The sequence below is a fragment of the Taeniopygia guttata genome, chromosome 2 (assembly GCF_048771995.1).
Source record: "Taeniopygia guttata chromosome 2, bTaeGut7.mat, whole genome shotgun sequence".
Taxonomy (NCBI): domain Eukaryota; kingdom Metazoa; phylum Chordata; class Aves; order Passeriformes; family Estrildidae; genus Taeniopygia; species Taeniopygia guttata.
This window is the reverse complement of record NC_133026.1, coordinates 13,004,103-13,017,801: the sequence shown is the minus strand read 5'-3', so window position 1 is coordinate 13,017,801 and position 13,699 is coordinate 13,004,103. Positions and strand designations below refer to the sequence as shown.

At 36.7% G+C, this 13,699-nt stretch overlaps 1 long non-coding RNA gene across 1 annotated transcript; it reads right to left on the bottom strand.

Annotated features, from left to right (window-relative positions):
- Positions 1-4,012: 4,012 nt before the first annotated feature.
- On the bottom strand, positions 4,013-5,297 carry LOC140682502 (uncharacterized). Its single transcript, XR_012054336.1, has 3 exons — positions 5,196-5,297; positions 5,066-5,096; positions 4,013-4,240 (listed from the first exon to the last, which is right to left on the bottom strand). It is a non-coding gene; the product is annotated as an uncharacterized lncRNA (long non-coding RNA).
- Between the last annotated feature and the right edge of the window lie 8,402 nt (positions 5,298-13,699).

Here is a 13,699-nt window from a genome sequence, read left to right as displayed (position 1 = left end):
GGTGGCAGAGGAGTGTTGAGGTTTAACATCAGCTGACAACTAAGCACCCCACAGCTGCTCCCTCCTTTTCCCCAGTGGATGGGGGAGGTAATCAGAAGAATAAAAGTGAGAAAACCTGTGGGTTGACATAAAAACAGTTTAATTGGTAAAACAAAAGCAAAAACAAGGAACATATTCTCTTCTTCCCATCGGCAGGCAGGTGTTTAGCCATCACCAAGAAAGTAGGGTTCCCATCATGTGCAATGGTGACCTAAAAAGATAAATACTCCAAACCATGGTCCTCTTCCTTCTTCTTCCTCCAAATGCTACTGCTGAGCAGGATGTTGGATACCCCTTTGGTCACTTGGGGTCAGCTGTCCCACCTGTGTCCCCTCCCAGCTGCTTATGCACCCCAGCCTCACTGATGGGGTGTGGTGAGAGACAAATGTCCTGACTTTGCATAACTCATCATGCAGCTCGGTAGTAACCAAAACATCCTGGTGTTGTCAAAAGTGTTTTTAGCACATAGACCCATACTAACTGCTGTGGGGAAAATGTACTCTATCCCACCCAAATTTATCCTGCTTATTTCCCAGTTTGAGTGTCCACACTTGCACAGTCAAATTTCCCAATGAAGTTGATGGGCTTTATACATATATAAAACAAGAATGGTAAATGTAAGTAACTACAGGTGCATATATATCAAAGTATGGTGTCTTCCACTGCAGAACTATTTACTGTAACAAGAGGAACAACATGGAGTTTTAGAGATACTATACAAAGAGTTTTTGGGTGCATGATCTCACTGAACATGAGCTGGTATTGTTCTTACAAGTTTCTTAATGAGAAGTCTCTGTCTCCTATAACTAAGGTGAGTATTATAAAAACAGATAAGCTAAGACAGGAAAGAGCTTGAGAAAGGCAGATATGTCTTTCAGTAGGTAGCTATGACAGAAATGACTCACTAATTAAAAGAGGTTGAGTGCTTCAGGGATGTTGCGTTTCAGTCCAGACCTTAAGAAATCAGATAGTCTTATGAGATGCCTATCATATTGCTCAATATGCCATTACAGACCTCAGACACATTAAGCAAACATGCTACTGATTAAAGCCAATGGCAGTCAGAAGGCATATTTTCATAGAGAAGGCAAGAACTGTTGAGTGTGATGTCTGATAGGAGTTACACGGGTTTGTACCAGTTGAAATTCTGCTTGTAATCAGCCTGATGGTGACTGACAATGGCATCCTAAATGGCTGTGAGCTGCACAGTGTTTGCTCAGCCAGCCTGAGCAAAGCCTGAGACCTATTCTAATATCAGGAGTCCATTTTGCTGCCCTGCTGAAGAGTTTATTTTTTCCATAGACTTAAGAAGAGTGTGAGAAAAGCAGATTATTGTCTGCAATTGAATCACAAGTGGAAGCTGAGAGAGTTTAAAAGCTTTCTACATCTGATTACAGGAGATTGGATTCTTTCTCATGAAAAAAAAAAAAAGAACTATTGGAGCAACTTATCAAGACTCAGCTCTTTATTAAAGAGTGCCATGTAGCAAATGTAGCAAAAGAAGGAAGAAAAAAGATTGTAAGAAACTAATGACCAAGAGAAAGAACAAGACAGAGAAGCCATCGTTCTGTTTGGAGGAAAGAATTTTGATTCCTTGCCTATGATTATTTTTGCATTGAGCATAAATTTTCCCTGCCTATTATTATTTGTGAACCAAAAATTAACCAGTAGGAGTCCTGAGACTGAAATCCAGGATTACTCATCCTGTGTGGGTCCTCTAATCACAAGGCTACTAAATCAAATTCTCTTTCAGTTCTGAATTCCTTTCCACCTATCAGCACAAATTCAGATGGAGAGATAGAGTCCCTCTACCTGTAGTGAGCACTGTAACTGTGTAGCCCCTTTTTTTTTTGGAGCTAAGTTCAGGTCCTCTTAAAGGGACTTGCATTCTTTTTCTGAAAATGGAGAGTTGAGTAATATTTCACAGCAGCATTGGAAGGACATATCCTTTCAATTAATGACATGATTCATTTTACTCGGAACAGTGCACTGTAGTGTATATATGTATGTGAGCTATAATAGATTTCATACTAATTCCAGGTGGCACAGTGTAAATATCTTAAAAAAAGTTACTATTCCTTGGAATTTCAGACACTGAATTTCCACCATCTGGAAATGTATATGTATTTGTATAAGTATGTGGCTCTTCTTACAGAAGAACAGATGATTAAAAGAATGTTACTAATTCAAATATGTTTGACTTCTTATTTAATCTTATTCTTAAGCTCACTTTATATTCTACACACTACTGACAGTAATTCCAGCCCAATAACACCTTCATCTGCTCTGCTCTGAGGATGTTTGTGGTAAGGCTTACACTGCTTCCCTGTTCAACAGCTTCTCCTAAAAGTGTGAGCAGGCACTGCCCCTTCACTGCTGCAGCCAACACCATTTCCTGGCGTGAGGAGGTGGGTATAGAGCCAACTTCCATCTTAGCCCAAAGCTCTACCCATGCCCTGTCGGAACTAGATGATCATTAAGGTCCTTCTGACCCAAACCATTCTATGATTCTATTATTTTTTATTTGGCTGTGATAATTCTCCCCAGGAAATGGGGAAAGTGCTGGTGAATGAACTCCATCCAAACCATTTTCAGGTTTGAAATACTTTGTTCTAATGGTGGCTTGACACATGCTAAAGATATTTTTAAAAAATAATTTTTGAGGAACCATGGAGTGTGTATGTGATTGAGGTATTTCAGCTTTGTTGCAGACATAAAGGCTGTTTTCCTTTAAGCTGTGAAATTGGATGGTGCTGTTTGCCATTGTAAAAAACTTCTCAAAGCTTTTTAAACTAAATTGACTTTTAAAGTATTTTCATCTTAGTAATATAGTCATAGAAAATAGGGTTGGAATGTGGTCAGTCAGGCCACACTACTTCCTGAAGTGAAAGCTGACTGCACCTCAACTGTTCCTGAGAGATGTTTGGTAAACCAGTTTATAACAATGTCACTGATTGAGTTCCCACAGCTGTTTAAGGTGCTAATGAGGAATTTCTAATTTTAGGTAACTTTATGGTTCAGACAATTGCATCTCAAAAATTAAAAGTGATGGCTTAAAAGGGAGTGTTTTGAAAATGGGATAAGGACTCTTCTAAAAAAAAATTTTAATTTCAATCTTGGAATGAAAAAATATTACGTCTGGTTTTGCCACTATCAAAATATTTTTTAGGCTGTAGATGACCCAGCTATGAGGCAACAATCTTGTTTCTTACTGGATAACAACTCCAAAAAAATATATGGGGCAAATGTGGTGCAAGTTGCAAGACAGAGCTAATGGAGTGTGCTCTCCACATTGTTCTGAAAGATTATTTTGCTTTTCTGTATTCTGAGGGACCACAAATTTCTTTAGATGGCAGTCATTGACATATAGAGATGAGCATCTTCAGTGAGCAGCCTCTCACCTCTCTGCTATTAGTGAAAAAAATTGATTACATAAGTAAGCCTCTGGTAAACATAGGAAAAGAGCCAGTGAAGTTAAATAGATCATCTAAAATATGTCTGTATTTACTGAATTATACTTCCCATAAAAGATTATTCATTTTTTATCAAAATTGAAAGAAAATTCTATACTAATATATAGGATAAAGAAGTAATATTTTATAGAAGAAGTAATATTTTTCTATATTCTTATATCATGAGCAGCTGAATCAACTATACACGGCATTAGGGTAAATACAGATGAGAAGAGAAAGAAAAATTTTCCAAGGAACTGAGTGGTAGTAGTGGAAATAATCAAATCTACTTCTTGCTCTAAGCCTTCCCTGAAATTTTGCCTAGCATCTTTACTGCGATAAAACTTTGATATGTCCTAGGATTTCAGGTTTTCTTTACACATCGACTCTCTAGAAATGAGAATTAACCTGTTCTTAGGTAATTATTTTAGGTTTCCAGGTGAAATATCAAACTCTTTTAGGAAAGCTGAATCTGAATTTTCCCGCTTTTTTTTTTTTAAAAAAGAACAAAAGACACAAATTTTCCAGTCACCTTCACTGACAATTTTCTACAAAAAACCATGAAAAATATTTTTCAGATGTGTGTAGAAGCAGATACATAACTTGTTCTCTACTGAAGCTGTAATCACCTATGGCAAAAAAACCCACAAATCAAACACCCTGAACAAGTCCTTGTCTTCCTGGGTCTCTTCCATTCTTTGGTTTGGTGTTTTTTCTTCTTTCTCCTGCATTTGCTGTTTAAATCATACCTGTCATTTAAAGCATATGAAAAGCAGAGAAAGTCAATGGTGTTGCTGGCAGTTAGGTTACAGACTTATGTTAGAGAAAAGAAACCACTGAAATCATTTAGTTTGTATTAGATAGGAGAGGGAAGAGAGAGGTGTACATGGTATCCTTAACCTTTCTACAGGTACTTTCTGTTCAGATAAGTAGGGATTGAAGATCTACACCATCACCAGTTTAGATGTGCTAGTACTTTTTCATAAAGAACCTATCTTTATAAAAAGGGCAGACATAATTATGAGAAAGTGTGTTGTCAGGGTTGAACCTCCTAAAACCCAGAGAGAAAGAGAGGATATCAACCTTTGTGAATTCTCTTTTTTGTTTCTATGTTCAGTTTTCTCTTTCATGCTAAGCAGTGAGCTGCTGGTGAAGCCACAGAGCAGAAAAACAGAGAAACAGTAACTAGCATCCAAGTCAGCTGCTAACTCACATGAAAATGCAAGCCAACTAGCAAGGGCTGAACATTGCAGCAAGAGAGGTAAATGCCCAGCAACTCCACGAGAATACCAATGGGAAACATTTGTTCTTGATTACTAGGCAGATGTTAAGGGATTAATGTGAAAGGGAACATTTAATTAGGAAAAATGCTTTGCAGAACAAGTTAGGGCATATGAATGGATGAAGAAGGAGAAAACAATTCACCTTTAAGGTGTTATTTTTATGTACTGCATGTCTATAATGTTTTAAGTGTGTAACTGTGTAAGAGTCTGAAAGAAACAGAGAAATTAAAAATTAGGGTAAGGGAATAAATGCCACTTGAACCTCACAACCAAAGTAAAATAAGGTCTAACCTGAGAAAATCCTTATGTATTTTCTTTGGCACTGCAAAATATATGAGAAAGAAATAATGGAAATTGCACACGTATTTCTAGAAAGTAAAATAAATCTTAATTATAAAAATCCCCCTTGGAGAAACTGTACCTTTATTGCTGCCTAGTCCAGCAGATTGTTAACACATATCCACAAAAGCAGGCTTTGCTTCTCATGCCCATTCAAAGTGACAGCTCTCAGTGTCACTAGCACTGGCCACTCCACAAGGAGCAGGCAGTGTCAGTGGTTTCATTCACATTAGCCACCATGTACTTGGATTTTGTCACCTGGGCAACAGTGCACATATTTCTGTTTCCAAGGGCACTTCAGAAAGCACTGTCTGCTGCTGTTATAAAGGACTTCCCACTGGACTTTCCCCTCCTTCTGCGTTTTACCAACACATGCTGGTTCCTGTAATACATATTTTGTATTTTCAGCATTATTTCACCCTCTTGAAACATTTTTTGGAGGTGTAAATCAGTGAATTCTGTTCTACCCCACTTTAAAGCTGAAAAAAAGGAACTACAGATCTAGGTCTAATGTCTTTTGAAAATTTTGGTGATAAGTTCATGCTGAGGCATTGTCTTTTATGAAAAGTCCTAGAAAAGCTGTCAGAAAGGAAAACAATATGTTCCAATGGAAAGAAGATTCTATAAAATATATTGTGCAGTTAAAGTTGTCCAGTTCCAATAATAGCTTCTGATGGTGCTGTCTCAAAACAGATATACTCAGTATACAGGACTCCTGTTATTTAGAATCATGTTCTGATAAAGCCATAAAACCATGCTGAAGTTGTTTTGGGACTTATTTAAACAAATAATCTGAATTTGTAGGCTAATACAGAAAATTGCAGAAAGATTCTCATTCTCTATTACAATTAAGAGAATGTTTCCATAAGTGTTTTTTATCCAGATGATGCAGAGTTTGAGGGTGAACTTTTTGTCTTAGCAACCTACTGCAAGGTGCATTCAATGTCTCCTTACTAGACACTGAATTAAGGCTTGGAGGATTCAGCAGCTCATGCCTCCCTGCCCTCTTTGTGGCTGCTGCATGCAGCTAATTCCTCCTGGGAAAAGAAGCAGGCTATCAGTTTGTTTACCATCCAGTAAAGATATCTGGCAGTTTCCTTGCACAAAATGAGCTGCTCTCTTGTCAGGAAGGTGTTTGATCCTCTCACAAGCTCTGCCATCTGTTGAATAAATATAGGCATGTGAAAGTTCAAAGTGCTATTGTGCGTAATAACAGGCAGTGGAACACTGCATAGGGTTGTCTGGTGGAATTAAGACATATACAGTCCCCAATTACGCCACAGTTACAGTACTGTTAGGAACAAGACAAACTCTCAAAAAGTCACTTCCTCAAATTTATTTACAGTAAAAAGTAATAATCTCTGCTGGTTATCACATGCACTTTATACTTAAGCACCAATTTACCTCCCCACACCAAATTAATTCACAGTCTGTTGAATTTACTTCAGGACTGGACTGACCTACAAAAATTCCTTAAGAATGCAAAGTTAAATAGACACAGAATTACAATGACTCGGGTGGGATTTTTCAGTTTGTTTCTCAGTCCCAGAGAGACTGTGAAATTTTTGCACAAACTGTTATTGTTTCATGGGCTTGGTGTTCTCTCCATTTCAGTGTACAGAGAGAAAAATACATATTCTGCTCATAAGCAAAATTATCCCTAATCTATATATAAGTGATTACAAATATTCAAGTAGACTTTTTTTTTTTCTATGGTTGATATAAATATATTCAGTACTGTTTCCATTACTAAGTGGAGTAATATCATCAATGTTTAATATAGCTTATGAGGGAATTTTCAAAATTCTCCTGTGAGATTAAGCTATAATATTATTGGTGTTTGGTGTTCTAGGAAATGCCCATAACTTTGAAATACTAATTCAGGAAGACATTTGAACATTCGCTTTCTATGCCATGAACTGAGGACATGCAGTAGAGATCTCCCATACTGGCCCTAAAGCTGTCATGTTTAAGCCATTATGAATTTATTCTTATTGTATTAAGAGTAGTAATAGACTAAGATAAGATAAAAATTATTATTTATTATGCCTCTTGTAATTAATAATATGATATAATAATGTGATTTTCATCGTCCTTTTGTTTTGTAATTTTGCAGGAATCCTCAGTTTTGGGACAGGGCTGTTGAAGAGATGTGATTGCAGAAGGGTCTCAGCCCTGGGAAAGATTACAATCTCATTATTAGTCAAGAGGAAGCAGGAAAGGGAAAGCTTGTAACAAATGAGGCACAAAAATGAAACACGAGATAATTGTTAATTGAATTACTATTTTAAGGTGCAGTCACACACTACTACAAATAGGATTTATCTGACAATATAGAAATCTGTATGAGTAACACCTAAATAGTCCGACTGATGGGATATTTTAACTAATGTAAGACTTTCCTCAAGAATTTTAGTCATATGTATTTACATAGTTTCTAAGTTAGTTGCCTCTATTTTCGATATGTATGTCCTCTATTTTCAAGAGAAGGAGGTACCTCCAGAGGACATTTCTTTCAAGATTAAAAAATGTGTAAAATAGGAATAATGGATTGCTCTCAGTAGCTGCCAATCTTCCAGTGACTTATGAAGAGCACAGAGGACTTATCTAAATTTATCTAACTTTAGATAAGTTGCAGACAGCTCATATTGGCTCAGCAGAATCCAACACTTAAAGTGCAGCTTATTTTAGTATCTGATGATTGAAATATCAGTGACTACTCTGTTCTCCAATTATCTCCTTGTCAGAGGAAATGAAGACCTGAGGTGTGTTTTCAGGAATAGTTCTGTCACAGCTCACACCTATGATCTCATGATGAAATATACAAGTTGTGGCCTATGGAGCTTAATCAGTTATTTGCTAATGCATGAGGACAATAAGAACAGACAATAAGAACTACTAAAAAATTCAAGCAAGAAGAAAAAATTTACCACAGTTAAATCCAGAACAAAGTTTTGCTTTAGCTCAGTTCAAATTCATAAACTCTTTTCTCCAATGTATTCAACACAAATATTTCTACAAGCACCAGAAATCCTTGGATGTCACATGAATTCTGTCATACTCTTAGTACTACTCATGAGAAGTTGTTATCCTAATTTAAACATTAGCTTGCTAATGTCATTTCCTACTGCACATTTTCTATTTTCTCACCTGAACAGAGGAAGTAGGAGTCATCACTTCTGTAATATGCCTAAAGTTTTTGAGCTAAAAAGTGCTTTTTCAATGCACCACTAATGTAAGATAAACACCAAATCATAAAATAAATCTTTTCTTCTCTGGTGTCACCAGAGTATCAGGATGAGGCCATATTTTTGATTCAGGCATAAAATACTGATAGTGTTTGATTGTTAACATAATTTGGTCAGGCAGGAATTTTTTTTTCCTTCTCAGATTAAGAAGCTAATAGACCTTAGAGAAAATTTTATTCCTCTTTAGACTGGCTCCAGTATTATTCTCTTGGCCAAATTTTGTATGCTGATGAGACACATTTTTAAAAAATGATTATGATGTTGATATTCTTGCAGTAAAGTCTTGCATGTTGTTAACACTTAACAAAGGAGACAAAAAGCTGGGAAAACAAGGTTAGTGTGAAATGAAATATTAAGCTGTGTTGTTTTCTGTAGCAATTTTTTTATCTGGTTCATACAACTGTCAACACAGTTGACCATCCTTGTATTTTTATAGCCCAGATTTTTCAATGGCTTCTTGGTTTGTGACTATTATTTTGAATCTGCACTTCATTATGCCAAATATTTGCATATACAATTCACTTATACTGACCCCAGGGAAATGCCCCGTGATCAATCACTGTGACTGAGTTTGAATGAATAATGAAATGCTAATGGGAAAATGTGGGCCCACCTGATAGCAACTGAACTGTGTTCACCATAAAATGGGCTGGATCAAAGGTCTCATCAAAAATTCTTTCCTATACCGTAATCAGAACATATTAAGATTTGAGTGTAATTTTGCATAGGTACTACAAGTAAGTCCCCTAAAACTGCTTTCTTGAAATTTTATCACTTGATTCTTATTCATAGGGAATGAGGGTGGTGTACAAATTATTTGATTTCCGTCTCCTTTTATCTATAGGAGACTAGTAGGGGAAGTGTAGTGCCACCCTTCCCTTTCCTTATTTCTTCAAGATTTGTGAACTGATAATAATTCAAAATTACTGTATTAAAATTCAGTTTTCTCAGGGAGGATGGAATCGAAACATTTCCCAAGTGAATTTCTGACTGAAATAGCAATGATGGTTATGCACGGCCAATTTCACAATTGTCAGTGGTATACTATTCAGACTTTTGCATTGCTTTAGAAAAAATAAATAATATATCTACACACTCTTTTGCAACCAGCCTGTTGGTTCATACATTGGGTCTGCCCTTCTCCCACTCTAGGTTTGCCACAGTGCTCTACCTGGCTCCACACAGTTGCATTATCTGAGAGCTGTGGCCAAGCTTGTGAGTCCTGCTGTGGGGCTGTGTCCTACAGCTGAGTGTGGCAGCATGGCTGCTGTCTTCATACCTCCCTTCCAAACATAGGAACAAAAAAATTCTCTTCCCGCCCACAGAAATTATGCTTCAGCAAGCATGAGATGAAGGAGGTGTGTGTTATAGCTGCCCTTACCCCATTGCACTCTATCCCCCACAGATTGTGTTTAGGGGTGCCAATCCTCCCACTTTGGTGGGAATCCTGAGAAGGTGACTATTGAAATATTGTTGCTTGGTGTGGTAGAGGAAAGCCCTGGAATAGCATAATGTGATCAAAAACTTTTCAGGATGATTACAAAGAAGGGAAATTAACTAATAACTTACCATGAAGCGCAAGGAAATTTGCTGCCAACAACAGGCATAAAACAAGGATTGGAATGGCACAGGTGAGCACCAGATGGAGAGAAATTTGGGGGAAAAACTTTAGTTTCACACATACCAGACACTGAGGCGAGGCAGGAGAGGGACAGCGATGGCACAGGCAGCCCTACAGCACCCAGGGTCAGTGAAAGTGACCTGCCATGAAAGGAGTTAAAAGAATATCTGCTGCTTAATAGCTCTTACTTGTCTTTGCCATATGTTAGCTTGTATTTTCTTTAACTAAATAGCAGCTCAGTGAGCATCTGAAAGCCCAGGAGTTCTTGAGGGAAAGCTAAACTCTGCCCTTTCTCCTCTCCTGACCCACTGGCATCTGAATTGCTGAGCCACTCTGCCCTCTGCAGAGACACCTCCAGAAGGTTCAGGCAAGGCACAATTCAATAGCCAGTTTACAGAAGGGAACAGATAAGAGGATCACTGAACCCCACAACAGGCATTCAGCCCTCTGGAAGTTGTGTTTGGTCAATTCAAAACATTCAGAGAATCAGTTTAAACTACTGTGCCTCAGTCATGCATGAGCCAGAGTTTATAAATATACTCTCCTTTAGGTTCTTCGGTAAAAAGTTGACTTTTTCTGTGAACATTATTTTAAAAAGAAAACTATGTCAATATATTTTTTTCTAACAATTAAGTGCAAACCATAGATCATGAATGAAGAATATTTCTGATTCCATATCATTCAATATTTCTTCTACAAAGGCTGTCAGAGATGTGTTATCATGTCATTCTGATGTCTTTTCCAGAAAGTAGAAAAGGACAGTAGTCCAAACTTCATCTGAACAGTATCTTATTCAACATATAACATGTACCATGCAGGTTCAGTCAGTGACTGCTTGTGGTGATCTCTATGAGTCATTTTTCTTCACAAGAGTTCAATAGACTGCAGCAGCTAAGCAGGTGATCCAATGATCTCTGGGAGGTATTTTTATTATTCGCAAAACTCAGGGAATACAAGACCAAAACCAAGTTGCAGCTGTTTTTGACTAAGTGTAATATAGAAATTGCATAACAATAATCTGTTTTACAAAAAAAAAAAAATCCTCCACCAAAAGTGTGCATTTCTATTGTACGTAAGGCATTTGTCTAAATACCAGGGCTAGTGGTACTTAGTGGCTACTAACTAAGGTAGTCCATTGCCTTTTTGTAGGAAGTGGTATCAGGCCCAGAGCCATTCTTCACAAAAGCTTTCTGTCTTCCCACAGTATTACTTAATAGCATCAAACACAACATTAACTGATGTAAGCATTCCCTTAATATAGGATTCCTTATGCTCTAACTACCTTTTTCTGAATTTAGGTTTCACGAATTTACTCCTTACCTGTTAATGGTTCTTCTACTACCCTAAAAATAGTTGTAAATGTTGAAGATGACACTGGTCATCATCTGGGTAATTTTGATTGTTATTCCAGTGTATTTTGATTGTTAGGGCCTTGCCCAAATGTCTTCTGATTAGTCAATGTACTTCTGGCTGCTGTTGTGTTCAGCTGCATACACAACATTATTTTCAGTAATTTCTAGCCCTCTATGGTTGTCTTTGAGTTATTTGCAGATCTTGGCTAACCCTGCCTGCTACAGCATCAAACAGCCACTTGTTTGACTGTCCAGTGGAGACTGGCTATTTTTTTTTTTTGTTTGGTCAGGTTTTTTGTGTTTTGTTGGTTTTTTGGTGCTATGTCTTGGTTTTGTTTTTATTTTTAAGTCAAAACTAGGCTACTTTGCACTTTTTTTGTGTGCTGGGACAGTTGATAAAGGATATGCTGTCTGTTAGTGGAAAGACTATTCCTTTGCAAGACTTAATATTCTCTTCATTTTACTCAGGCTGTTGTTAGAGACTCCAACTGTAGCAGCTCAAACAATAATTTCAGCACTTCCTGATTGTCTGCTTTCTCACTCCGTAAAATGTTGATACCTCATTACTTTTAATTTATGGATTTTCAGATCCTATAGTGGGTGATTGAATCAGATTATACTAATTTTTCAATTATAATTTTATACAGGCATTTTTATTAACTCGAAGTGCATCTGGAAATTTTGGTAGTGAGATTTGACTTTAAGTATCCTGATATTAAGGAAGATACATGACAATATTATTTTATCTACCACAGAAGAATATATACTATATAGAACATCAATTATATAAAGTCTTTATATATTAACAATATAATGATAACTTTGGTTCCTTCAATTTTTCATTCTTCTCATCAGTGATTACTTTGTATTGCATTGTGTAAGACAGGTGGTGTGAAATGTGTTTTCAAGCAATGTCACGTAAGAGCAGGAGTAATTGCTATTATATGCAATAGGGGTCCAGAATGACTGACAAATTAATAATGTCTTTTTTCCACTTCTCCAGTCACTTGAATTACCTGTTCCTTGTGTTCCACAGTCAGGAAGTGAGAGAAGAATATGACCCTCCTCCCTCAAAGGGTGAAAATAAATGTACTCAAAGAATAATTCTACCAGAGTGACAGGATTTTTGCTTCCAAACTAAATTAAATGCATTGTCTGTTGCCTAAGATCTGATTACAAAATGTAGTTCTTTGTTAACACTTATCTACATACAAACCATATTAAGTTTAACCTAGTTTTCTCTCTGGGACAAAGGACAAGTTATACAAAGCACAATGTTGTGTAACAAATACATTATGTTTTCCAGTGCAAGCTAGGAAGAATGCCATGCAATACTTTCTCTGGAAAACACTATTAAGCATTCTTGATCTTCCTAGTGTTAAAATATGTATGTGAAAACCTCCACAAATAAAAAATAAACAGCATCATATGAGAGGTATATACACATTCTTCATTATATATATACATAAAAAACTTTGGGGTTTTGGAAATATATATTTTCCTTGCCACTAAAGCTAAAGAAAATAACTCTGTCCTTATTTAAACTAAAAAAAAAAAAAAAAAAAAAAAAGAGAAAGACATTGAAAGAAAAATTTCCAGCCTTGTAACTGAAAGAAAAGTTTGCAGGCAAGAAATCCAGAGTCATGAAAAACAGAAACCAGTAAATAGAAAAGAACATGAAATCTATTAGTTTAAAAATTCATCCTTTAAAATCACAGCTCAGGAATTCATCCTTACCTACTTACACTACTTACCTGTAGTGTCTTAGAAGCCATACTCACAGCACAAGATTTATAAACTTATGTCAGGGTATTATAGACAGAAAATAATAAAGACTCTTGCTTTTATTGTCGCTGAAGAACACAGAGAAATCTTTAAGTAAACCACCTAGTAAAAGACAATGATGTAGGAAAGTTGGCACAAGTCTACAACTATTTTGGTCTGGAACAGTGTCAAGATCTTCTGTTTCCTGAAATCCTACTGAAATGCAGAATATGGAAAGAGTTAGGAGGATTCACAGCCCACACCAACAAGAACCAGAGCCAGGTATTGCCTGAATGCAGACAACAAAACTGTTGAAAAGGACTTGCATGTCTTCTCCCCTCATGGAGTTTAGATAATCCATCCCATGATGCAAGAAAGTGCTGCCATATGCTTCCAATTCTATTTTAGTGGGTCAGAAATTATCTTTCCAGAAAATGACCAGGCTATACTTTTTTACTTTGGAAAAATATCACCAGAATTTCTGCAGTGGAAAATCTTTTTCAATCCAAATTCCCATTGAATTCGTTTGACAATAAAACACATGAAGAAAGTTTCACAGATGATGAAATACATATACCCACAATTTAGAGCTGCTAAAATG